This window comes from Triturus cristatus, chromosome 6 (genome assembly GCF_964204655.1).
Source record: "Triturus cristatus chromosome 6, aTriCri1.1, whole genome shotgun sequence".
NCBI classification, from domain to species: Eukaryota; Metazoa; Chordata; class Amphibia; order Caudata; family Salamandridae; genus Triturus; species Triturus cristatus.
Window position 1 is genome coordinate 288,212,751 of NC_140589.1, and position 27,197 is coordinate 288,239,947.

Consider the following 27,197-nt stretch of genomic DNA (forward strand, 5'->3'; position numbering starts at 1 on the left):
ACTTCTCGTAAGGGGTTCTGTCTGTCCATGTAATACGTCGTTCTTTCCTTGATGGGCAGTGAGACATGTTCTGGGCATACAAAAAGAATGTACTGCTTTCTTGATTCTAGTATTTCTCTAATTAACTTAGTACCTGAACCTCTCCATCTATTCGTGAGTAATTCAGTCAATATATCAGGTAACGGACCAGGGTCTGAATGTTGACTTTGATAAAGTATAAGAAGTTGTTGAATCATATAAATCCCAGCTAAACGCTGTTCATCTGGGGTGAGGTTCAAAAATGTGTGTGCTACTGTATCATCACCATATTTTCCGGGACTGTCAACCCACTGAACGGCTGACCTGGCTAATTCTTGTTCATCCATAGAATCGAGTAAATGATAACCCCTTCGTTCTCGGAGTAATTTGTCAGCGGCTTGGAACGAATGTTCGGGAGACCTTATATTTATTATAGGTGTTTGGAAATTCCTGTTATTTTCTAGACATATCGGACGTATCGGGTCAGAAAAACATCTAGTACTATTACAAGATCTTCCTCTACCTACATAGGCTATGGTTTCTGACTGTCCTGTGGGCATTCCTGATCCTTCCTCCTCGCTTTGTTCGAACTGATCTATCGTTAATCTCTCTTCATGTAGGCGTTCTATTTCTTTACGGATCTTTCGACACATGGCTATTATACATTTTTGCTTATCATGTCTCCCTTCTGATATATTCTGGCTCCATCTGGTAAGAATTTGCATTGCTTCCGGGTCTACCCCCGGTCGGTCTTGATTTCTGATCACACAATTTATGAGGAAACGTAACAGTTCCCCCTGTATCTCCACTTTCTGGTATTCCATAGCTCTGTTAATACATTCAGAATCTCGCCCTGTTTGGACAAAATGATATATATTATCCAGATGCACAGTCATTCCTGGTAACTTCCCCAAATACACCGCGGCTCGTCTGATACGTAGTGATGCCATGATCATTTCGTCCTCTTTGCCGGGCACAGGGTCATATCTACAATCTACTAGAAGTTCCTTAAGCGTGCGGGCATTTATGAGTTTGGGGGTACGCGGATGTGCTGTTTCTTGAAAAGTAAGTTTATTTATTCTGGGTGGCGTAGAAAAAATATTGGTAGCACCTCCGGTAGCCCCGTCTGGGGTATCGGGCGTGAAAGGATTCGTTGAACGCGATACAGCAACTATAGGTGTGGACACAGCTGTAGAAACGGCCGTGGGAACAGATGTAGAGACAGATGCGCTTGCCGGAACTTGTGTCGGAATTTGTTGTTGCAAAGGTACAGACACATGGTCTTGACGTTGAACCCCCCCAGCAGACGGTCTATGTGGGGCGGGGTTAGCATACTCGGGAGCTGCCTCATCTAAATATGAGGAAAGAAAAACATCTTCTGCTGTTCTAGGATGCCCCTTAGGATGCATTTTTATTGGGAACAATGGGGGTGGCAAGTCTTTTGGTATCCCCGGAGTAGCCTTAGGTAATCCCTCGGCCAGAAGGGGATACATACCCTTCATAAGGGCATTTCTTTGTCTGTCTACTTGTTCTGATTTCACTCGTGTACCTTCTTGAATTAATAGATTCTCTCGGACTTTATTTGAATTTTCCTTACTCTTCTCTTCCTGTCTACGTGCTTTTTCTGTACGTCTATACGATTCTTTACGCCATAATTCAATGGCGTCTTTCTGTGACTGTCTGGCTTTCCTTTTCCATAATTCTTCCTCTACTTTCACAATGCAATCTGCATCCCAGGTCCCAGCTGCGGGCCACCTGTGACTTTCTGGTAGTTCCTTGGTGTAGTCCACCCATAAATCAAGAAATAATATGGCGTCTAAGCCATGTTTGTGATACATAAAGTGCCCTGGAGTGTCCCTAGGAGGAATAGGAACAGCTTCTTCGAGTACCCCTTTTCTAGTTGTGATCTGTCTTAATTTCGAAAAGAGCGGCATACTGACAATTGATCTGATACTTATTCTTAAACACACTTAATACAAAAGCACAATAATGAACAGTCATTCATACCACAATATGCAGGACGTATTAACACATTTAATATTTAACGTTTAAATGAGCAACAATGATGATGACGATCTAAGAAAACTTTATCACAAGACATAATCCTCGGCATTTTAACTGAATTATTCTGAATTTGTATACTTGATATACTAGATATACTGCTAAACAGTACAGATACACTGCTAAAACAGTGCAGACCGGATTTGTGTACCCAAACCCGTCTGGACCGGCACAACTTATGTGCACGCCAGAACGCCTCCCCAGTAATGGTACTCACCGGGTAGCTCGGAACGGAAGGCCTCGGAACGGAACTGAACTGGACTGGACCGGACTGGACTCGAAAACTTCGGACACTTCTGGACATCGGAAACCTGGTGGGCCTCTGTATACCTCGGATCTTGCTCTCTCAGCTAGGCTCTGGTCGGGATACTTCGCACTTCTCACCGCCTCGTCTGGGTGTTGATCGCAGCCTCAGTCGCCCCCGCTTGACCGGAGGGAGATACAGGAAATCCTGCTGGTACGCGTTGTTGTCCGTCCAGCTGTGGCAGGAGACCGGGCCTGCAACGCACCACCGGCGCGTGAGATGAGAAAGTGTCCCTATTCGGGCGCCATTCATGTGGTAAATAATTTAATTACCGGGACTTAATTTGATACAGAATCTTAATAAAATAGCTCAGTAAAATAAGAGGCAGAATCCGTGGTATAAGAGGTTCAGAATGGGCTTTATTCCAATGGACGATTTCGAAATCGTGGACTCCAGGTTCCATCACCACGGAGGCTCAGGAAGTGAAGTACAATACTTTATTGATAAGTAATCATTTTTATAGAACAGACATTACAATGAAACCAATGTAAGAGGCGTAACAATTGATAGCAAAGATAACATTTCACATGCGTAGCTGAAAGAGGCGTAATTGGGAGTAACAAGGAAACGTCATTGGTTGTGATGTCACATATGGGTGGACCTATGAAATAATTTCGCAATGTCAGCAGAAATACTTGGCAGAGATGCGCCCGCAGCAGCATGACGTGTGATTGACGTGCAACTAGGGGGTGAAGGGGACTTGACATTTAGCTCTACATGTGGAGACAAGAAGTCTGGGGGGTCAAATCAACCTAATCCCAAATCATATCTAACATCCTATGTTTAAAGAACTATGTTATCCACAAAGGAAGGACTCTTGGACAAAATCTATTCTATACTGACTGTGTGTGCGTGCACAAGCGTCTAAGTGTCTACATGAGATGCAATGGGCAGAAACCTTCCATGGTAACGGGGCTATGAATTACTTGCATGAGGACAGAGAAGCCGGGCCCTTTGCTCAATAGCTAAAGGAAATGTTTACTTAAACTACTAGACAGGAATGCATCGGCTGAGGAGCGAAACAGATAACTTGAAGGTGAAATACAGTTTTTGGCAGGCAGGCAGACCGGCCGAGGCAGGCACCGTTAGCCGCACAGGGAGTAGGACAAAGTTCATGGATACAGATGTGAGCTCAGACTGGAGCTGTCAGAGGCAGAAAGCAGGGAAAGGCTTGATGGCAGAATCAGGGCCTACTCGCCTGAACTGCAAAATGGAGTAACTGAACCATATAAAGTCGGTGGCCTTTCGTACTTAGGAATCGAATATCCAGCCCATTCATGGCGGATCTGAAAGAGGACATGTTGACGGTGGACGCACATGTATTTGCGTCTTCATAACTGGAACTGGAGGGAACATACATGTACTTGTAACATGCACATAGAACCGTTGGGGTCCAAGATAGGGGACATAACTGATCATAAAAATCCATATTTCCACAGTATTAGCGGTTTATCTTGGTTCTCCGCCTTATGAATACGTGTCAGCATTATCATCGGGTCTCTTGTGTGTTATGCTTCCTCCACCAGGAGGGAACCGCTAATTCGCAGTAGTGATCTGACTGGGCCATCACCAACTGTGCCTGCTCAGGTGGGGAGGGGTGGTGGGAGGGAATGTGGGTACCTGCACCATCATGCAGATGGTGCTGCTGATGAAGAACACCCACGCCTATCCAGAATTCTGAATGTATATGGGGTTTGCACTGGAGATTTTGGCCAGGTTGTTGGGATCCTCAGGACCATACAAGAGCAGCAGGCTTCCCACTATGCAAAAATGGACATGTACATGACCAAACTGAATGACCTGACTGCGGTGTGCAGGGACATTCTCACCTGCCTCCACCAGATTTTCACCAACAAGGGGAGAGGAGTTGGCCTAACAGCTAGGGCGGCCGACCTCGATGCTGGGGAACTGGGTTCAAGTCTCTGCAATGATGCAGAACATCCTGTGATTCTGGGCAAATCACTTAATCTCCCCGTGCCTAAAAAAAAAAAAAATGAATGTGTCCTCATGTAATGCAACTGGTGCTATGTAAAGCGCTCTGATACCCGATTCGGGTCTAGTTCGCACTATATAAAACTCTGTAAAATAAAAATAAAAACATGTCCACACCTCCCTGTGTGCCCACGACATTTGGTGCATCAACATCTGCACCATCCACAGTGAGGGATGTGGACTCTGGCGGAGAGCCCCCCGCACCGCCGCAGCCTGCACATGAGGGTCCCCCTGCAAAACATGGAAAGGGTCGTCCGAAGAAGAATCCTTGAGAGACTGATGTCTACGCATCATCTCCAGGAAATGACAACCTGCTCCTGATATCCTCCATTGTGTGCCAAGCGTTCACTTTGTTGACTATCACAGAACTGTCCCATATTGGCTGGAGGGTATAATTTGGACTAAGGACTCAAATAACTGTGGATCAACTTTGGAATAATTCATCTACAAACACTACCAACTCCTATCTGTACTTTGTTTTGTATTTTTGTGAGCACTTCACCGTGGTGTGGAATGATTTCATCACGTCATGCACTAAAATAAATCACTTTGCGCAAAATACTAGTTCATGTTGTGACTTTGAATACCAATTGTACAAATTGGAATGATGCACAAATTCACCAAGAAGAAAGTGTAAGTAACATTGGTAACAAATCACTTCATAAATGTTATCACTGCCTTGTGGGTGAACGTATCTTGTTGCAGCATGATAGATAGATACAACCAGGTTATCACACCATCCGTAGGACATGTTGCAGACTCAATGGAAGTCTATTGCCTAAAAACTAGCCCCTATTCCAAGCACAATCAACAATCATTTTCAGCAAAACAGATTATCCTGGAACATGTTTAGGTTTGTGTAACTAATATTTTGATGTGTTAAAAAAGACAACGCACACCTCAATGTGAAGCACAGGTTTGTTTTCCAGATTCAACCTGGCGCCTTCACACAAAATAAGATCGCATCACACTGTATCAAAAAGCAGAAAAGAACAAAAGGTGACCATCAGGTCCGAAGTAAGAGCGTGCCAGGGAATTCAAATAATGTTCAATGTTGTAATCTGTCACTGCATCATCGGTCTGGGAGGTCACAAGTATGCAGAGGACAAGGCAAAGTACCCTGGTAAGGTGAAACATAGAACAGAGTCAGTAAAGCATAAATAAGTTGACCAAATTTACAAGGTATTTTCATCATATGCACAAATTTGTCCGTGTAAACACTAGCTAGGATTCATGTTAGCCATGTATGTTGTAATATACAACATTAATTAAACCCTTACATTTGAAAAATTCATGTTAATTATCATACACTCATAGACATACATACACATTGTACACCAGCAGCACACAAGCAAGGGATTGGGATTTTTCACCTCTTCTCAGTGGATACTTACACTCATATGAAAAGGTTGTGGATGATTTGACGTCACACATTTGAGCCCTCCTCCTCATCACCACTGGCAACATGTTCCAGTCCTGGATCCTCCTTCGCTGGCGGATGCTGGTCTCCGTCATCCTGTATCAGAGGTATTTCCTTCCTTATAGCCAGGTTGCGGAGCATGCAGCAAGCTGTGATGATTTTACACCTCTTCAATGGTGCTTATTACAGGGCTCCTCCTGTACGATCCAGGCAGCGGAATTGTGTCTTCAGTAGGCCAAAGGTCCGCTCCACCACTCACCTGGTCCTTCCATGGGCCTCATTAATCTGAACCTCTGCAGGGGTGACAGGGTTACAGAGTGGGGTTGCAACCAAGGCTGGTTGGATTATCCAGAGTCTCCTACTTTGAACACAGAAAATACTTTAGTTGTTTGACAACAGAGCACTATCTGACATATAAACAACACACACCACAACATAAACATACACATCACCTACCAACAAGCCAAGCATGCTCAGGTTGCAGCTGCGACATCAAATGGGGGATGACACTGTTCCTCATAATGTATTTATCATGTGCCGAGCCAGGGAAACATGCACAGACGTGGGATATCAACATGTCAGCCAGACATACCACCTGCACATTGATCGAATGGCGGTGCTTGCGGTATGTCTGCTCATTTCCTTGTGGTGGTATCAAAGCAATGAGTATCCCATCAGTCGAGCCAATGACATGTGGTATCCCTGCCAAAGCAAAACATTCCCCCATGATGTCTGTCAACTCTCCATGTTTCAGAAACTGAATTTTCTGGTCAAGGTACTATAGCAATGCCTCCAACACATCACGAAGGACATGGCTAAAGATTGTTTGGGACATGCAACCAGATGTTGCCACTGTATATTGGAATGACACCGTGTCAAAGAAATGAAGGGCTGACATCATCTTCACCTTGGGGGTCAGAGCAAAAAGATATGAGCGTCGAGGCTTCAAATGCAGTGCCAACTGCTCTGACAGCTCCTCAATAATTAGCCTGGTGAAACAATATATTCTGATGGTTTCCTGTTCTTCCATGGTCTGTTAGTCAACAAAGGGCCTGTAGACTGGAGGATGTCTCCGTTACCTATATGTAGGGCGTAAACAGAGTTGGTGTTACTTTACAATGTACAAAGCAAGATGCATTGAGACAAACTGAACATGAATTCTGAAAACAAATAAAGGTACAGAACAATGGAAATAAACATTTCTATGAAAAATACTGACCCTAGATACATATCACATCATTAGTACCCTTCCCAGACATGTTACCAAGGGATGGAGGCACAGCAATTAGAGTGCTGTACTGTAAAAAGCCTCTACTATCTGTCATCGTCCATGTGGTCAAGCATCACATACTACACAACTCCACACCAAATTGGCCAAGACATATTTTTGTTACAACAATTACATGGTTTGTAGGTACCCACAATTGGATCATGGAATGCCATATATGTGGGGCACATGATGCACACCACGGTCATAGGGTGGACACTGTCATGTTGCCATGTCTGCCAAACACATACAATCACATACACAGAACATGAACAATGAAGGTGTTGCATAATTTACCCCATCATTCACTTAAGTCTTGGCCACAAATATACACTATTATTTCAAATAACAAACAAGCTGATGTGGCTGATGAATGTTACAGTTAACTCATTCAAATATTAATACTTTCTACATGACTAGACATCACTTACAGGAGTCTCTGCTCTACATACTGATTATTGAAAGGACACACTAGCCGCATCCTAACCGATTCTGACTGAGCCATACGCTGTAAGTTGTAATGCTGATCGACACGGGTGGGTATTCAAAAGATGCGTCAGCCACATCCGAACCGATTCTGTCACAGTCATTGGCTGTTGGTTGTTTTGGTGACAGATTCGCGTTTTTGTTCGTGTCATCATCACGTGGAAACCTACTTGGTAACCTCCCATCACCAATGTATCAAAGTCAATCGCGATCAGATGATGAGTTTTTGAGCGTCGGGGTGGTATGTCGTCTCTAAGGAATGATGTGCATTGGCCGCTTCAGATAATGTGACAGACACAAACCTATTGCTTTGTCTGCATGGATTCGAGACCACCTTTGCCTTTGAAATATAAGGTTGTCTGCTCCTTAGAGACTTTACTCGCATGCACTACCTGCATCATTCCTGCACCTCCCCATCTCTCTGCTGCTGTTACCATATCCTCTGGGCGCTACTATGGCACGTACAGTGGACAGGGTCCCAGCTTTCAGCAAGAAGGAGAACCAGGCCTTGTTGGACACCCTCCTGCCACTGTACAGCCAGCTCTATGGCAAACCAGAGGAGCAGGTGAGTGATGATTACACAGCATTTTTTTGGGATGTGTGCAATCACCATGCAATACTACCATTAGGAATCTCATTGGCAAGCATGTAAAATATTATCGGTAACTTTAAAAGTGTGTAGATAACTGTTCTGGGCAGGTACACTGCTGTAGAAGTGTGTGTACTGGGGTGAACATCTCATCACTGTTCTCATGGGACGGAGTCATCATTGAACCCAGGACAAATGCACAGAATGCCATATTCCTAGCCCTTAGACATTGTTGCCAAACTGAGCATTAACAGTGTGTACAGGTGTCTCACTAAGAAACGTGTTGCATGTGCACTAAGGTTCTGTCACCATGTCATCCTTACAGGTCAAAGCCCATCATAAGGCCAACATTTGGAGGACCATCGCCCGGAAGATGTTCTCCTTGGGGTTGGAGCTTCGGCATGTCCGTCATTGCAGCAAGAGGTGGCAGGACCTTCATGGCTGGGCCAAGAAGATCGCTGAGGTCCAGCTGGTCTGACACGTCCTCGCAAGAGGGGCAGGTGCTGAACACTGAACCCCCCCACATTCTCTGCATCCTAGCAGTGGTCTTCCCTGACCTGGATGGCCAGTTGGAAGCCAAATAGCAGCAAGGAGGGGATGGCCCATCGCTAATTCCTGACACAAATATCAGTCAGAGTTTGAACCAAGCTCAAAATTGGGATGAACTAAAAGAACTTAAGCGCACCCAGATGAAAATTCTCCTAAATGGAGCTATCCTTACGGAATATTTATGGGGGAACGCTGCACCAAGGTGTCTCTTGGAAACTAATGCTCCCAGAATATTCTTAGACAACCCGTCGTTCAAAAAAGAATGGTCTCTAATCACGTGGCGATGTACATGCGATTGGTTAATTCTTATAATAAATACTGCCAAACGTCTGTCTGAAGCAATTCTGGTAAAATTAAAACAAGCGAAGATGCTTTAATGGCTGAAATTAAGATCACCCTATATAAAAAGAAATTAGAGGAGGTCAATAAAGAAATTGCAGAGCATAAAGATTTCTTGATGCAAAGTAAGGTGAACAAACTACAGAAAGACCTTAAAAAATATGCCCATGAAAAGGTATATCCGTATATACGAGATGATTATAAAGGTCAGGAAAATACTGAATCCGGCTCCTCCTATCAAGGAGACTCAAGCAATTCTGAGTCTGAGCCTGAAGATTGGTCTAGTGATGGTTCCGCTAAAAGTTGGAAGGGAAAACAGAGAAGACCGAGAAGAGGCAATTTTAATCAAGGGTTTCAACCACCTCCAATGTACCCTTGGCCAAGTCCATTTGGCCCAGTACAGTTTCACGGACCTCCTCCATTTCATGGGCCCCCTCCCTATCATTCTGCGCCCTTTTTTCAACCAAATTACAATCCAACCCGTTTTTTAGGGCAGGGCGGAAGAAGAGGGAGGCGAGGCAGGAGAACCAATATAAACAAACAGGTCCAATGGGAAGACAACAATACTCCAATGAACACGCGGAGCATGACAAAGGGACCACAAGGAGGAATGAACAACAGCAAGGACTCATGGTAAACCTTTCAGATTACACTTTAAATTCAGAAGAAATAGCAGTCCTAAATAAAGGCCTGGGCTTCATTCCCACAACATATTTGGACAAATTGCAATTACGTTGCGAACTAAGCGAATTCTTCAGAAAAATACGTGTTAAAACCTTTTTTTATGGGAAAAGAAACACCAGCGATGGACAATTCTCATACAACACTGCGTCCAAAATCTAACTTTTTCCCTCCAACATCACTCATGCCTCCAGAAGTGATTGCCTTTGAAGAAAGTGTCACGAAAGACATTGATGAACTATACGATACCTACGACAACCTCAGTACAAGAGAAAGAAATGCAGTGAAAACCTTAAGTATGAATAACAATAGCATCATAAAACCCGCGGATAAAGGCGGAGCAACCGTGATCCAGAACGTCACTGCGTACAGAACATCATGTCTTAATCTTCTGACAGATACAAAATTCTACAGGAAGATTAACAAAGATCCCACAGCACGTTTGCAAAAAACAATCAGTACAATCACTGCAGAGGCTTTGAATCGGGGTTGGATTAACAAAAAGGAACATGAGTTTCTAAACCCTGACGACCCACGAATTCCGGTATTTTATACAATACCAAAGATACATAAAAACAAAGTACCACCACCCGGAATACCTATCGTATCTGGCGTAGGGTCCCAGTTGGAGCCCCTCTCCCAGTATACGGATTGGTTTCTCCGCCCACTGGTAAAATGTATCAAGTCATATGTCCAAGACACCAAGCATCTACTAAAATTAATATCGGAAATCACATACGACCCTACGAATAATATATTGTATGCTTGGATGTAGAGGCACTATATACAAGCATTCCACAAAAGGAAACCATTGAGATGATTGAAAACCGGCTTAAGCAAGATGAATGGACCTGGGATGCCCCAATCAATTGGATTGTCACATTGATGCGCCTAGCACTAATGGAAAACTTTTTTCGCTTTGAAGATCAGCTCTATCTTCAAGTCCATGGCACTTCGATGGGCAGCACCTTTGCTCCTAGCATAGCGTGTCTGTATGTTGACCAGATAAAAGAACAACACATCTGGTCAACCAACCCCTATTCCAATAAGATCTTTAAATGGTGGCGTTACATCGATGATGTCCTGCTGATATGGAAGGGAGATATTGAGACACTCACTAATTTCTACGTGTGGGTCAATCAACTTGATCCCCATGTAAAATTTACTATGACATACCATCATAATGAAGTCTCCTTCCTTGATGTCAAAATCAGAGCAAACGATGAAGGCCTTTCAAGCTCTTTATACACAAAACCTACGGATAAAAACAGTCTACTACATTTCGAAAGTGCACATCCACGTTCCCTACAGGAAAACCTTCCTGTAGGTCAGTTTATATGCATTCGTAGAAACTGTGAAAATCTGGATGACTAGAAAGGTCGAAGCTGAGGCACTGGTAAAAAAACTGCAAGAAAGAGCCTATCTCAAGCGCATCATTGACAGAGCCAAGAAAAGGTCTCGCAATTCACCCAGAGCTGCCCTTCTGGAAACAAATGAAAAATAATCTAAAGACACTATCATCTGTGTCACTACATACAATGCATCATCTAATACTGTCAAAAAGATCATTAAGAAGAAATGGCAGATTCTCACATCAAATAAATTACATTTTGATAAACCGATGTTCTCATTCAAGAGGAAAAAAAGTCTAAGAGACAGTTTGATACATACAGACGTGAGGATGAGTACTTCCAAACAACTCACACTGTGGCAACAACCATCGGTCAGCGGTCACTATCCATGAGGAACATGTGTGGTATGTCCCTTTACCAAACACACAAAAGAGATTGAGTTGGGCATGCACCATGCATGGGAGCAAAGAACCCATACAAATTGCAACAGCGACAAAGTCATCTATATGATCAAATGCCCATGCCAACTAATGTACATCGGCATGACGGGAAGAAAAGTGAAGGTTCGCATCAGCGAACATAGAAGCAGCATCAGGAGAGCCATAATGGCCACCAGATTAACATCTCACTACGTCGAAATGCAGCACACAGACCGTTATTGAGAAAATCAGAGGAGAAGGAGATCTGACAAAGAAACTACTTGAAAGAGAACAACGGTGCGTGTATCGTCTAAAAACACATATCCATGGACTCAACGATTCCATTCCTTGGAATCATATAAATAAAAAGAGCTAAAGTATCAACATATTACGATATACGTTGTTTCATAACATTCGACCAAAAGAGAATGTATACATATTTTTTTTACCCCTCAAAAACATTGTGGTATCAAAGTAGATGCACCCACATTGAATGACTCTGCACATAAAATCATCCAGTTCCATGACAAAAATTCCCCAAAACACTCCTCCCTCCCCCCCACTTTCTTCACACTGTATACATTATATACAATGCATGTCCATAATTGAAGAAACCTACACCTGTAGTTCTGTTTACATCATACCTCGTTGTATGATAGGTAAAGTTTACCATGCACTTCTGAGTACTGAGGTTAAAAATAATATGTTTCCACAATTGCAAGTGGTACATATGAGACAATTTCTCTCTATTGCTTTTAGTGGAATGGACTACATGTCCCACAATCCCTTTTAAATGGAAGCCATGCGTATTCCACTTCTACTTCTAACGATAGCGGTGGGGCGACATTCTAGACATCTTAAAACATCACGGAACCTCTCCGTACAGCTCCACCATTATATTATAAGGAACCAAAATAAATCCCTCAGATATACATTCACTTTTGGCAGTGCGTGGGAGTCTCATCGCCCAAGCCGATGGACTCCGCGCCACATAGGTCTTTGGAGGGGTGAGACCGGTAAAACCGTGAGACCCCTTAAAAAGCCTTGACGCAAACGTTACGATCACTGCATACTTTAAATAGAAAGACAGCAGTTACAGTATGCAGCCTAAAACAGGTCTTCTGTGATTCTTTTGTTTGTTTTGTTTTCACGTTTGTCTACGTGTTTATAAACAACCCACAAAAAATGCTACAAATGTATTGCTGGACCTATATGCATTGTGGTTTGTAAATTATCGGAACCAGGGATACGCCTGTTAAGGCGAGAGTCCGCGCGGACCATTAGCATCCTTTGAACGAGGTAAGATCATTTCACCAGAGTTTTTTTACAAAAACTTTATTGTTCTAAAAAGCAATCTATACAAAGACGAGTGAGTGTGTCATGTACGATCTTAGCACTTGTTGTTGTTTTCGTCACTGGGGCTGTGGGCACACTGTATTATGGCAAGTTTCAAAAGATGAAAGAAAGTCAATGCTCTTGATAAAACTCAATTTTTAATTGACATAATATTCACAAGAGCATAGCCTGAGACAACATGAGGGAATCTCTTAAACTATGGTGTTGTTCATTGTTAAAAGACTATTGCTCGCCAATACATACCCCTTTTGTTCTTTTTCTCTTTTGTTATGTTTATTTCTCCTTTCAGATGGAGTAACGTAACTTCCAAAAATATTGATGCTACACAAAGGAGCAGCTATCTGCCCTTTATTTAAATAGGATAGGGTAATTCCCAGCTCCAGTTCATACCAGGGAACGACACAGCCCTGAAGAAAGTCCAAGCACCAAAATCTTTGGGCACACGAGGACTGGAACATGTTGGCTCTAGAGTCTTAAGACCATAATTCTCCATACGACCCTACCGTCTTTAATTTTAATATTCCTGTTGTACCCAAGAATAAAGGGAAACTGGGGTCCAACAGTGAATTTTTAATCTTATCCCCAGGCCTGTTATTTGATTTAAGTGCTCCCTGGAATATTGGTTGAGCCCACCGCGACTTATTGGGGTCGCGGTGTCCCGATGATGAAGCATGACACCACTAGGATGTGTGAGGGAAAATAAATAAAAACAAGGTTTTTCCCCATTCCACTTCACTAGTGATAGCTTCACATAGGGATTTTCCAAAATACCTGTCCCTTATTCCCTCTCTTTCTTATAATAAATATCATGATAAGAATAATAGTGGAGTACTGCAAAGTGTAAAAGGGGTGAGTATATGCCTTGTCGCACAGCTTTATTAGACATGCATGTTACAGTACCTTAGCCTGCTGCCCCTTTTACTGGTTGTAAGTCAGCCAAACCCATGGATCCGTTTTGTAAGATGCATATGCACAGGGGTCTATTGATGCCTGATTATGCCCCTTTCATCTGGGAGATGTGAATCAGTTATGTTCTGGCAAGTGACCGTAGTGCCATGCTCATGTGATCACCAGAAATCACAGAAACATGTGCATGGAGGTAACCTTCTGAAGTAATGTAAATACCCAACATACACCTGCACATTGACCAATGTATGACCTGTTCTCAGTGTGGTTTCCACAAATGTGTGAGGCATGTTGTTATTGGAGCAAACAAGTGTGAAAAGGCCATGCTATACATCCCTCCAGCAGCTAACATCAAGATTGAAGCCTTGGTGAGTTTTGCTTGCTCATTGTGCGAATGTTAGGTCCTAGCCATGCTGCTCAGTGTTATAAAATGTATCCCATGGGCCAATTACAAGTATGGTAACTTGGGTCATCTGTCACACTGGCCTGTAACATGATTGTGTGGAAGATTCCATTCTCTTCATTCAAAGGAGAGAGTCATGAAAAGCATGAAGATTTTAAAACTTGGATCACGTTGGAAAAAGAATAAAATAAACATGGGAGAGAAAAAACTTTGTGGCATTTGTCATATGCAACTTAAAGTATGCTGTGCATATGGATTGGTATGGCGATCCACTCCAGGTTTTTTGGGACTTTTAGAATGTCGGCATTTTCACGTCTTAGCCACCTGGTGCCTGAAGCATGTTTCTGGGTCACATTACAGGGTATTGTTGACAGTTAGGCTTTGTGTATTACTCCTAGAGAAGCACCCACAATTAGAGCATAGGTGTGACTGGATGGCCCAACTCTGGCAAGATGGGAGGGATGAACTGGCCCACTCCTACTCACACTTGATTAGGCCGTGTCCTGTCTCCACACAGAGGGCTGCATACCCCTTTAGTTAGTCTGGAGCCAGGGCCAATAAGGCAGGGTATGCCTCTGGAAGCGTCCCACCACTTCAAATGCACAACTGGTTATTCATACTGGACCTCAGACATCAATTCTTCAGTACCCTTCTGGACCTGTGAATATTCTGCCAGGAAGAAGGGCTGCTGCGCTGCTGAAAGGACTGCCATTCTGCTGGACTGGTGCTGTGATGGGCTGCTACCCAGGTGTTCCGACCTGCTGCCTGCTGCCCTCTTGCCTGGGTGAGAAGGACTTGACCTGCATCTCTTGAATCCAGAAACCAGAGTGATTCCAAAGGCTATTTGGCAGGGTCCCTGATCCAAAGTTTCAGGGACCCAACAGGCTTCCAATAACCTTGCACCTGCACCTGGACTCTGTCATCTGTGAGTCTCCCCTTCCAAGTTGTGCCACCCCAGTTCTGGACCCTTGGAATTGGCCTTAAGGTGCTCTGCCAGTCCCTATGGATATAACAAAACTGATGAATCTCCTTTGTTGCACAATGCAAACCCGAGCATCCTCAATGCTGAGTGGATTCAACATGTCGCAAAAACCTGAATCACCTTTGCAGTCACCTCAGAATCTCGGCTGCGAGATGCATTCTTTTTTTTTTTTTTTTTTTTTTTTTTTGGGAAACCTTTATTACAAGGTTCAAGAGATATACAAGTATGGGCCTACAACCTTCAGGCCGGCCGCTAGTAGACAGTGAGACCATGAAACACATTCATAAACACAAGCAGCAAGCAGTAAAAAGTCCCACAGATCAAAAATATCATTTGCGGCCACATTGCCCAAACATCCCAAATGGCGGTTTCATTTTAAATGAAAAACGAAAAACAAACCCACAAGGCGGCAAAAGTCTAGGCAACAGTATGTGCTCCCCTCGGGAGGGCTCTACCAACCTACAAGAATAGGAGGGGGGGGAAGGGCAGGGGCAGAAACAAAGTGGTCACGATAACACAGAATCAAGAGAATGTGCAGACTAGGGAGACAGGGCCGCCGCCAAGTCGGGCGTCAGTGGCGGGGTACAGATCCCGCCGTGATAGGAGTTCCAGGGGCCCCACACCTTTACCCATTTCCCAGGCTTACCTCTCGCCACATACACAACCTTTTCTCGGAACATACACCAATCCATATTTTCCTTCCATACCGAAATCGTGGGTGACCTCTGGGAGCCCCACAATTGTGCTATGTCACGCTTGGCCACCATATATCCCAATGTCACCCACCACGTTTGCGTCACCGTGTAATCAGTCGGCTCCCACACATTCAACAGACACCTCCTAGCCTCGGGGAACAGCGCAACATGCGTGACCGCTTGCAACACCGCATGCACACCACGCCAGAATTGAGTCACCTCCGGACATTCCCACAAAATGTGGAGGAAGGTCCCTAACATGCCACACCCACGCTTACACATCCCATCCACCGCATATCCCATACGCATCAGGCCCGGTCCCGTAACGTAAACCCTGTGGAGTATTTTGAGCTGGACGAAACGAAGGCGGGCCGGTATGGCCACCTCTTTCGGGGAGGCCACCGCAGATACCCAATCCTCGTTGTCCAGCTCCAATCCATCAGTGACCCATGCCACACGGAGGGCGGCCAGCAGTCCCGAGCGATCGTTGATGAGCTTTTTATAGATCAATGAGATAGTGCCATCCGGTACATGCCCGTCTAGCACTCTATCATCCAAAGGGGAGCACTCCGGGATGGACGCGACCTCCAGGAACACGGAAGACAACGCGTGGCGAACCTGTACATACCGGAAGTACTCCCTGTCATGCAACTGGTATTCCGCTTTCAGCACATCAAACGTTTTAAATCCCCCCTTCGTCCAAAGATCGCCCACCCTGCTAATGCCAATCATGTCCCACTTCTCGAAGCCTTTCGTCGTCCACAAACAACCCAGTCGCTCAGAGGCATACAGTGGCGTCGCCCGGGTCAACCGATCTTTCCACCCCATCGCCGAGTTTGCCGCATGCCACACCCGTACCGCGACCCGTGTCGGACCCGTCAAACGTGCGTCGAGCGATCTAGAGTAGAGCGCACGATTGTAGTCGCCACCCGGCAACAACAATTTGTCCATTGCAAAAGCCGGATTAAGGGCGGGCCCATAAAGCCCGTGGTTTATCGCAGCCAGCTGGGAGGCCCAGTAATAACGTTTGATGTCGGGGAGGGCGACTCCCCCATCGTACCACGGGAGCGTCAGCTTCGCGAGGGCGATCCGCGGCCTCCCATCCCAAAACAGTTGGCGTTGCAGACCCTCCACCTCCCGAAAGTAACTAGCCGGAACGACATCCATCGTGTTTTGTAAGGCATATAAAAACCGTGGCAACGACATCATCTTAAACAGCGCCGCCCGGCCGAGCGGCGAGAGCGGCAAGCGCCTCCAACGCGCCACATCCGCCTTCAAACGTTGGAGGGGGGGAGTAGGTTCTGCGTGTATCGGGCCGCAGAGTCCAGGGTAATAAAAATACCCAGATACTTAAATCCCTGTTGAGCAACCTGGATAGGACAACCCCGCGGGAGGATAGGAGCCTCCCCTGAGAGGACATATACACAGGACTTAGCCCAGTTGATGACTAGGCCTGAGTTCCGGCCAAAGGAATACAGCACATCCACTAACACAATCAACGATTCACGCGGGGAAGCAAGATACAAAAGAATATCGTCCGCGTAGAGAGAGACTCGATCCTCATACTCAGGAGTCCATCGGAGACCACGAATCGAAGGGTGCCACCGCAGCCACTCCGCCAGGGGCTCCAAGGCGAGCGCAAAGAGGAGAGGCGACAGCGGGCAACCCTGTCGAGTGCCCCTACCCAATTCAAAAGGAGCCGACACTCTACCATTCACCACCACCTGGGCTAGCGGTCCGGAATACAACAATTTCACCCAGCCAATGAATCCCGGGCCAAACCCAAACTTCTCCAGCGTCGCCCAGATATATGGCCACTCAAGCGTGTCGAATGCCATAGTGGCGTCCAGGGACGCCAAAATGGCTGGCTCACGTATGAACGGAACCCTCGAGAGCACCCCATGCAGACGCCGCAGGTTAAGCGCGGTGTTGCGATGAGGGATAAAAACCGGACTGGTCCTGATGGATCAGATCGCACACCACGCTGACCAGCCGATTAGCCAGCACCTTGGCCAGAATTTTCGGTTCCGCATTCAAAAGCGAAATGGGCCTGTAAGAAGTGACCCGATCACGCGGCCTCCCCTCCTTGTGAATAACCACAATAGTGGCTAGACGCTGGTCCAGCGGGAGGGAACCCGCCGCCCGGGCCGCGAGGAACATATCACGAAGATGCGGCGCCAATGTATCCGGCCGCAATTTGTACAATTCAATGGGAAGGCCATTAGGACCCATGGCCTTGCCAGAGGCGACTGAACGTATGGCCAGGGCGATCTCCTCAGACGTCGGAGTCGCGTCCATCAACGATTTATCCTCCTCCGAAAGGGAAGGCAACGCAATATCTTTAAGCAGGTCGCGGGAATCCTCTTCCGAGCGAGAAGATACCGGGGAATACACCCCGCGAAAATACTCTGCGAAGCAATCAACAATTTCACCCGGATCAGTAACATACACACCCTCCACTCTCTCAACCAGCGGAACAACTCGACTCACTCTCTCCTTTTTATCCAGCCACGCGATCAGTTTTCCAGCTTTATCACCCATATCATACAGTCGCCCCTGCTGCTCCCTACTCAGGCCCCTGGCCGCTTCGGTGACTAGGGCCTTGTAGTCCGCTTGTTTGATCCTGAGAGCATGCAGTTTGTCGTCCGTGACACCACAATCCAGGTCACCCTCCAACTCAGTTATCTCAGACTCGATACGGGTCACCTCCTCCCGCTCACACCTCTTGGAATGGGAAATGAGGGACAGGGCTTCCCCCCGGAGTACCGTTTTGAACGCCTCCCACAGAGAAACAGCAGACGACACTGATCCCACATTATCTCCAAAATATTGCTCAAGGGATTTAATCAAATCTGCGCGAATTGCGGGATTACGCAGGTACCAGGGGTTGATCGGGACCACCCTCCCCTCCATCCCCGGGACAATATCAAAGTGCAACAAGAGCGGGGAGTGGTCTGAAATACCCCGAGCAAGATGCCGCACCTCCCCGACCCTCCCCGCCTGTGCCGCTGGCATCAGAACATAATCAAGTCTCGAAAGACTACCATGAGCCCCGGAATGAAAGGTGTATTGTACCTGCGCAGGATGTTTTAGCCGCCAACAATCCACCAGACCCAGGGTATCTAAGAGGCCAGACAACCAAGTTTGGGCCCGGGGGAGATCCCTGGGTGGGTGACGATCCTCAGTTCCGGAGACCACAGCATTAAAATCCCCACCAACCACTAGGATCCCCTCCGGCAGCCCAAGAAGAAGGCGCCCCAAATCAGCAAAAGTAGTCGTCTGCAACCCCGGCGGGACATAAACAGAAACCAAAACAACTACTTTACCCTCCCATCTACCCACCAGAGCCGTATATCGCCCCCTGTCATCATGGAGCACCTCGTCAACCTCCAACGGGAGCGAGGTTTTAACCATAATGCCCACACCCCTCGAACCAGAGGTGAAGCCCGAATGGGCCACAAGGCGATAGCCCCGCCTATTCATAGCACAGAAGGAATTACCTTGCAAGAACACAATATCAGGTGAAATCCGTTTTAAAAACTGCAGGACCACCCCCCGTTTTATCCTGTCCCCCAGTCCGTTAACATTCCAGGAAAGAAGTCTCAGTCCCCTACCCCCCATCACAGCCAATACCAATCAGTCCCCTCCCAGAGAGCACCTTGAATAGAACACAACAATATGTCTGCCTTGTGGTACAAACAAACAATACCCAACCCCAACCCAACATTCCAAACAAAACTCCCCCCCCTCCCTGCACCCCTGCATGAGCCCAAACAGCCCCCCCAACTTGCAGTGTGCCTGTCGCCCCTGCATGAACTAAACTACAAAGACCCCCTAGAGGAGGAAAGAGAACCCCCTCGAGACACACCACAACCTCCACGGGAGGGGGAGCAAAGCACGACAGTCAAGAAACCCTGAGCACAGCCAAAAAGTGGCATCATCAGGAATTAGCCCCAGTGTCAATACCGCTGGCCCGGTCCAGTGGGCACTCTCCTCCCGCGGCCCCCACACCCTCTCGATCATGTCCCCTAGGCAAAGTGTCCAACCAGTCCCCGGCCGTCTCCGGACGGTCAAAGAAATGAGAGCGACCCTCGGACTCCACACGCAGCCTGGCCGGGAAAAGCATGGCGTATTTTAAGTTCATATCTCGGAGCCGCCGCTTGACGCCCATGAAACCCAGCCTCTGCTTCTGGACCGCTTGCGTAAAGTCAGGATAGAAGTTCACCTCCACGTTCTCCAGCTTAAGCGGCCCCTGCACTCTAGAAGCTTGTAAAATCGCATCCCTGTCCCGAAAGTTGAAGATACGGGCAATAAGAGGCCGCGGGGGAGCTCCGACCTTCGGCTTGCCACCAGGAACTCTATGGGCCCTCTCCACCGCAAAGAATTTACTCAAACCTCGAGGCTGCAGACGATTAGAAATCAGATCCTCCACAAAGAGATCCACCGCCGAATCCTCCAGTCCCTCTGGCACCCCGATAATGCGAACGTTGTTCCTCCGGGCCCGACTCTCGGAATCCTCCAGTCGCCGATCCGTGAGCGCACTGGTCTGCCGGAGCCGACGTACCTCCGTCTGGAGGGCCGCCACCTCAGTCGTGAGGCCCGACGCGGTGTGGGCCAAAGAATCCACCCTGTCATTTGTCTTGGAAAGATCTGCCCTAACAAGGTTAACATCGATGAGAACCGCGTCGAGTTTGTGCGCCAGGGTATCAAATTGTTGACCCACCGAGGTCTTCATCTCCGCGATGGCGCCCATGACGTCCTGCAAAGTCAGATCCGTCGGCAAATCCGGGGCATCCGCGGGGCACTCAGGAGACTTATGCGACCCGCCGGGAGAACTCTTCGGTAGGGTGTAGCGATCCATAATGTTGGCTTCAGTTGCAGCGCCACGCCGGGTCGATTTGGCCTTCGGCCTCTCTCCATCCTGCTTCGTCGCCATCGTCCTGTATCCCGTACACCCACGAGTCCTACCGCGGAGAGCGAACAATCGAGGCCAAGGACCCCAGAGGTCGCCTCAGAAAGGCGGAGCAGGTCCCCGCAGGGCAGGCAGGGTCCCCCAGCGAGGCAACCACCACACACAGAAGGGCCGTGATCCCACTCGCGACAATGGCAAGAGGGCTCAAAAGCGAAAGTGAAAGTGTGGGGTATGCGTCTCGCCAGGCTCGTCCCGCCGTTGTTATTCACTTCTCCACTGGATCACCCCCCAACTCAAGTCCGGGGTCAGGAGAGGAGCAGGCCGCAAACTTCAATCGATGCCCATCACGGCACACGGGGTCCGATTGAAATACGGAAAACGGGTACCACCTCGGCTCAGGTTCACCAACACAGTCCCTTCAACCGAATCAGGATGAAGACAGGATAAATGTAGGAGGTCGCGGAGGTCCTCGGGAGCCTCGCACCTACGCGGCCATCTTGGTTACGCGCTAGGCTCCTCCCCCGAGATGCATTCTTGGTTCAGTCCTTTGCATCTCTAATCTACGCCAGCCTCGACGATGATGGACTCCACATGGTAGCCTCACAGCTCCTCAGAACTGATGATTTGCCCTGACTGTGTGCCGTATCATTGACGCTGAACTTTGCATTGGAAGCCCCATTGGCGGGATCCTCAATGATGACGCAGCCCCTCGAATTGCAGCCTTTCTGTATCGCGGAACGGGTGCATCGCTTCAGCTGCACGACGAATTTGTGATGCGGATCCTTGCAGCACTACACAAACCAGGATTTACAGAACTCTGCTCAGCAGACCTAACTGGGTCCGGGGAGGCCAGCCCATGCACCATCATGGTCCACCTGATCTTTTGACTTTGTTCCGGTCTGTCGTGACCAGATGTTTACAGTTTGCGCTTTATGCCTTTTGGTGTTATTATCTCTAAAATCTTTACAATTTCATATCTCCGGTTCTACTGGTTGAGTTTTTGTCATTTGGTATCATTTTATTTATTAAAAGAAAATTCAATTTTTCAAACTTTATGTGGAATCTTCTTTGTGTGATGTTTTCACTTTATTACTGTTTGAAGTATTGTGCAAATACTATAGACATTGCCTCTAAGTTAGATCTTACTGCTCCGTGCCAATTTATCAGAGGGTTAAGTACAGGTTAATGGCATAGATTGTGATTTAATAAATAGTTTGAGACCAAAAGGCCAAAAATGTAATCAGTAGAACTGAAGATGTTGAATTTCAAAGGCATAGCTAAAAATAGCTCCAAAAAGCCCAAAGCACCCATAGAGCGTGTCTGGTTGTGCTGGACCAGAACAAAGTCGAAAGTTCAGGCCGATGGAAGTAAAATGACACAAGTGGTCCAAACAGAAAAGAACAATTCCCCAGCAGAAACTACTGAACGACTTTGTTAAGACTTTTTTAAAACCAAGCAAAAAAACAGAATTAAATTTCAATTTTATTCCTTTTATATTTGAACAATTTGGTATTCAGTTGATACATTAATTACGTGTTAACAGTGAATATAATTAAAGAAGAATTTGAGCAGTTGCTCCAAGGTTGGTGCAAGAGTAAAGGTGGTGGATGAAGTGCTTGTGAATTAGATAAAGAAGAATGAGCGGAACAATTAGAAACATTTAGAAACAATTCTCTAGATTTATCTAAATCTAGAACTGTCTGAGAATTATAAACACAATTCATATAATCCAAATTAGGTTATAGACTTCACATTGTTGTCTACACATGGGATATGTTTCCAGTACAGATGAGTATGGTAGATGTGTCGACATTTCGACCCCGAGTGTAGTGTAAAGGCCAAATCCTCCTTAGAAAAGGGTCTTCTTCAGGATGGAAATGGGAGCAACCTAGGAGACAATTAAAGAGAACAATGAAGTGTCTACTAGTTAGTGTGAAAAGCTTGGTGTGAAAGAGATACACACAAAGATTTATTTTACTCAAATGTTTGTCCTCATATGAGAACAACAGGTAAAATATATATGGGCCAATAAAAGAAAATAAAGACTTACATGCGGTGAATCTGTTAAGAGTATCACAATCCTATAAAAGGGAAATTTCAGTAGAGTAACATTAATATTACTATTTGAAAGGCATACAGAGTTAGCAATCCGAAGTAGAAATTTAATAAAAAACTAATCTTTTCATACACTATACGAAAATACTGAATGAGTAGGTGTGGTACTATATTAATGTGAGGTGACTCTGATATTCACTGCTGTTGCTTTTCTCATGATGCCCCTTCACCTATCTAGTCCAATAACAACATAAAACCTTAGTGAACCCAATAAGTAGCCAAATTATATTGAATACTGGTTCCCCACTTGAACAGCTAACCAATTACATAGGCAGATTCTTAAGGCCAAAAGCAGGCATTCTAGTTTGCATGTGAAAGACACAATCAAATGTGCTTGATGTGATGTTGTGCTCACTTAGTAGTAAATCTGACCCATGATCTATTATTTTGTAATGTGCAATATCGTAGCACTGGACTGTGTTAACATTTTGTTACATTGTATTGTAAAAAGGTTGCATTTAAATGGACCACACCTTTTAGAAGATTGGTATCTAGTTGCCAGAGGTGTGGACCCTGTGCAAGTAAGGACCACAATCCTAGTCAGGGTAAGTCAGATACAGAACCTAAATTAATCTGTGCTTGCCACAGAGCGGTCAGGCTTAACTTAAGAGGCAATATGTAAAGTTTTGTCCTCACTTTAAATACAGTTGCAAAAACAACAGTTGATGGACAGAATGCAGAACAATGTCATACATTCACCCCAGTACAGAGATCTGGGCCTAAATCCATAGTTTATTTGCTCACCATGCCATTCCAGTTTGAACCCAGCCATATGCAAATCAGTCTTGACTCTGTGCCTCATGGGTACAGTCCAGCCCGAACTGCCAAGCCAGGTCCTCCCTGGACTGGAAACAAGCATCCTAGGACCGATTTCGGGGTTTCACCCCTCTTCAGCCAGGATAGCTTGATTCCAGCAGCGTGGACAGCACGGAACCCACGTCTGGACATACCCTTCCCACTCAGGGTGACAAATGCAAAAAACAACAGTTGATGGACAGAATGCAGAACAATGTCATACATTCACCCCAGTACAGAGATCTGGGCCTAAATCCATCGATTTTTTGCTCACCATGCCGTTCCAGTTTGAACCCAGCCATATGCAAATCAGTCTTGACCCTGTGCATCATGGGTACAGTCCAGCCCGAACTGCCAAGCCAGGTCCTCCCAGGACTGGAAACAAGCATCCTAGGACCGGTTTCGACGTTTCACCCCTCTTCAGCCAGGATAGCTTAATTCCAGTGGCATGGAGAGCACGGGACCCACGTCTGGGCATTCCCTTCCCACTCGGGTTGAGAAATGCAAAAACAACAGTTGATAAACAGAATGCATAACAATGTCATACATTCACCCCAGTACAGAGATCTGGGCCTAAATCAATCGTTTTTTTGCTCACCATGCTGTTCCAGTTTGAACCCAGCCATATGCAAATCAGTCTTGACCCTGTGCATCATGGGTACAGTCCAGCCCGAACTGCGAAGCCAGGTCCTCCCTGGACTGTAAACAAGCATCCTAGGACCAGTTTCGGGGTTTCACCCCTCTTCAACCAGGATAGCTTGATTCCAGTGGCATGGAGAGCACGGGACCCACGTAGGGGCATACCTTCCCACTTGGGGTGACAAATGCAAAACCAACAGTTGATGGACAGAATGCAGAACAATGTGATACATTCACCCCAGTACAGAGATCTGGGCCTAAATCCATCATTTTTTTGCTCACTATACCGTTCCAGTTTGAACACAGCCATATGCAAATCAGTCTTGACCCTGTGCCTCATGGGTACAGTCCAGCCCGAACTGCCAAGCCAGGTTCTCCCTGGACTGGAAACAAGCATCCTAGGACAGGTTTCGGGGTTCCACCCCTCTTCAGCCAGGATAGCTTGATTCCAGTGGCATAGAGAGCACGGGACCAACATCTGGGCACACCCTTCCCACTCGGAGTGACAAATGCAAAAACAACTGTTGATGGACAGAATGCAGAACAATGTCATGCATTCACCCCAGTACAGAGATCTGGGCCTAAATCCATCGTTGTTTTGCTCACCATGCCGTTCCAGTTTGAACCCAGCCATATACTGATTTGCATATGGCCAGGTCTAAACTGGGGTGGCACGGTGAGCAAAAGAATGATGGATTTAACCCAGATCTCTTGATTGGGGGTGAATGTTTAGATTTTTTCTGCATTCCGTCCATCAATTGTATGTCTTTTGCTTTCTCGCCCTAAGTGTGCCAGGTATGCCCAGACGTGGGTCCTGAGTTCACTGTGCCACTGGAATCAAGCTATCCTGGCTGAAGACAGGTGAAACCCCGAAACTGGTCCTAGGATGCTTGTTTCCGGTCCAGGGAGGATCTGGCTTGGCAGTTTGGGCTGGACTGTTCCCATTAGGCACAGGGTCAAGACTGATTTGCATATGGCCAGGTCTAAACTGGGGTGGCATGGTGAGCAAAAGTATGATGGATTTAACCCAGATCTCTTGACTGGGGGTGAATGTTTTGATTTGTTCTGCATTCCGTCCATCAATTGTGTGTCTTTTGCTTTCTCACTTTAATTACAGTAACACAGTGAAAACACCACAAAAAGATTCCACACCAGTTTAGAACAATAGAGAATATTTATCTGAGTGAAAAAAGACCGGACCCCAGACTTACTACAGGGGAGGTATGCAACCCTTTGTGTGGGGACAGGCACAGCCCTATTAAGGTAAGGGTGTCAGCTCCTCCCACCCACCCTGCCTCAGGATGACCCATCAACATGGAGATGGCTGCTCGTTCACACCTTTGTGTGCAGCTGTCTATAGGGAAAGCGGAAAGTCACCTGTCAGCCACCCCAGAAGTGTATTCCAGGGATAGGCAGAAGGCGCCAAATGGTTTAAGTAAGTAAGTGTCAGCTTTCTAAAAGTGACATTTTCAGAACTGCAATTTAAAAGACCAACTTCACAATAAGTTATGTTTGTAAATTGTGAGCCCAGAGACACCAAATTTGATTTTCCTCTCTTGTCCCAATGAGAAACCACACTTATAAAATGTTATAAGGCGGTCCCAATGTTAACCTATGGGAGAGCTGCACCCTGCAGTGGTGAAAAACGAATTTAAGAGTATTTCACTACCAGGACATGTAAAAATTGAAAGTACATGTCTAACTTCTTAAATACACTGTACCCTGCCCTTGGGGCAACCTATGGCCTACCTTATGGGGTGACATATGTATTAAAAAGAAGGGTTTTGGCCTGGCAAGAGGGTTAACTTTTTGGGTCGAAATGGCAGTTTAAACTATACAAACAAGCTCTGCAGTGGCAGTCCTGAGCCATGCTTAAAGGATACTGAATATAGTGTCACAATCAATGCTGCAGGCCCACTAGTAGAATTTCATTTATAGGCCCTGGGCACATAAAGTGCTTTTAGGGACTTATATGTAAATTAAATAAGCTAATTGCGGATAAGCAAATGTTACCGTGCTCAGAATACAAAGTTGGTTAGCAGCAGTGGCAAAGTGCCCAGAATCCTAAAGCTAGCAAAAATGAAGTTAGCAACACAGAGGAAACTACACCAAGGATGCCAGGTCTAACAGGCTATATTGGTTAAAGTGAGCCAGTGATTGTATATTGTCACCTTGACAAATCCTACGGAGGTGGCATGTGAGTGATTGCTATGACTCACTTTTATATTTTTGCACATGAATACTTGCACTTTCTGAGATGACCTTTCAAAAAATAAATGCGTTTTCTAGTTTTGATTCCTATCTGCAACAACCTGTGATTTTGATAGACAATTATTTCTTTAAATGTGTTCGCTTTCCTTGGCTAAATGTCTTTCCTTCACATCAAATGTACTTTGATTGAGGCCAGGCCAGCTACCTACTTATACAGGTCAGTGCAATTAGTATAGATTAACAACTTGATAGGCAGACTTATACTTGCATTGATTAGAACAGAACATTTCTCCTTCACAAAGATTTGAGATGTTAATTAACATGCTTTGATGGCAGAAATATCTTCATAAGTTATTCTGAAGATTAAATAGTAATAATGAAGAGTGTGTAAAATAGGTCTAGGAAATGAAAAAAAGTATACCAATGTCGCCCACGTGACATCAGTATTAAAAATGTTAACTACATGGGTGCATGTATCACAATTGAAGGTAATAGGTTTGCAATAGCAATATATCTAATAAAAAGCTCCTGTCAACAAAATGTACTAGATAACATGATAAGCCACTTGCGGAGTTTTAAAGTAAATATATCAGAAGGGTGGGATAGAAGGAAGTGAAATGGTTCTTAAGAAGTTAATTATAAAATAAGAAAACGAAATGTCGCTAGTAGATTGGGGGCGTTAGATTGAGAACACAATGGAAAAAGT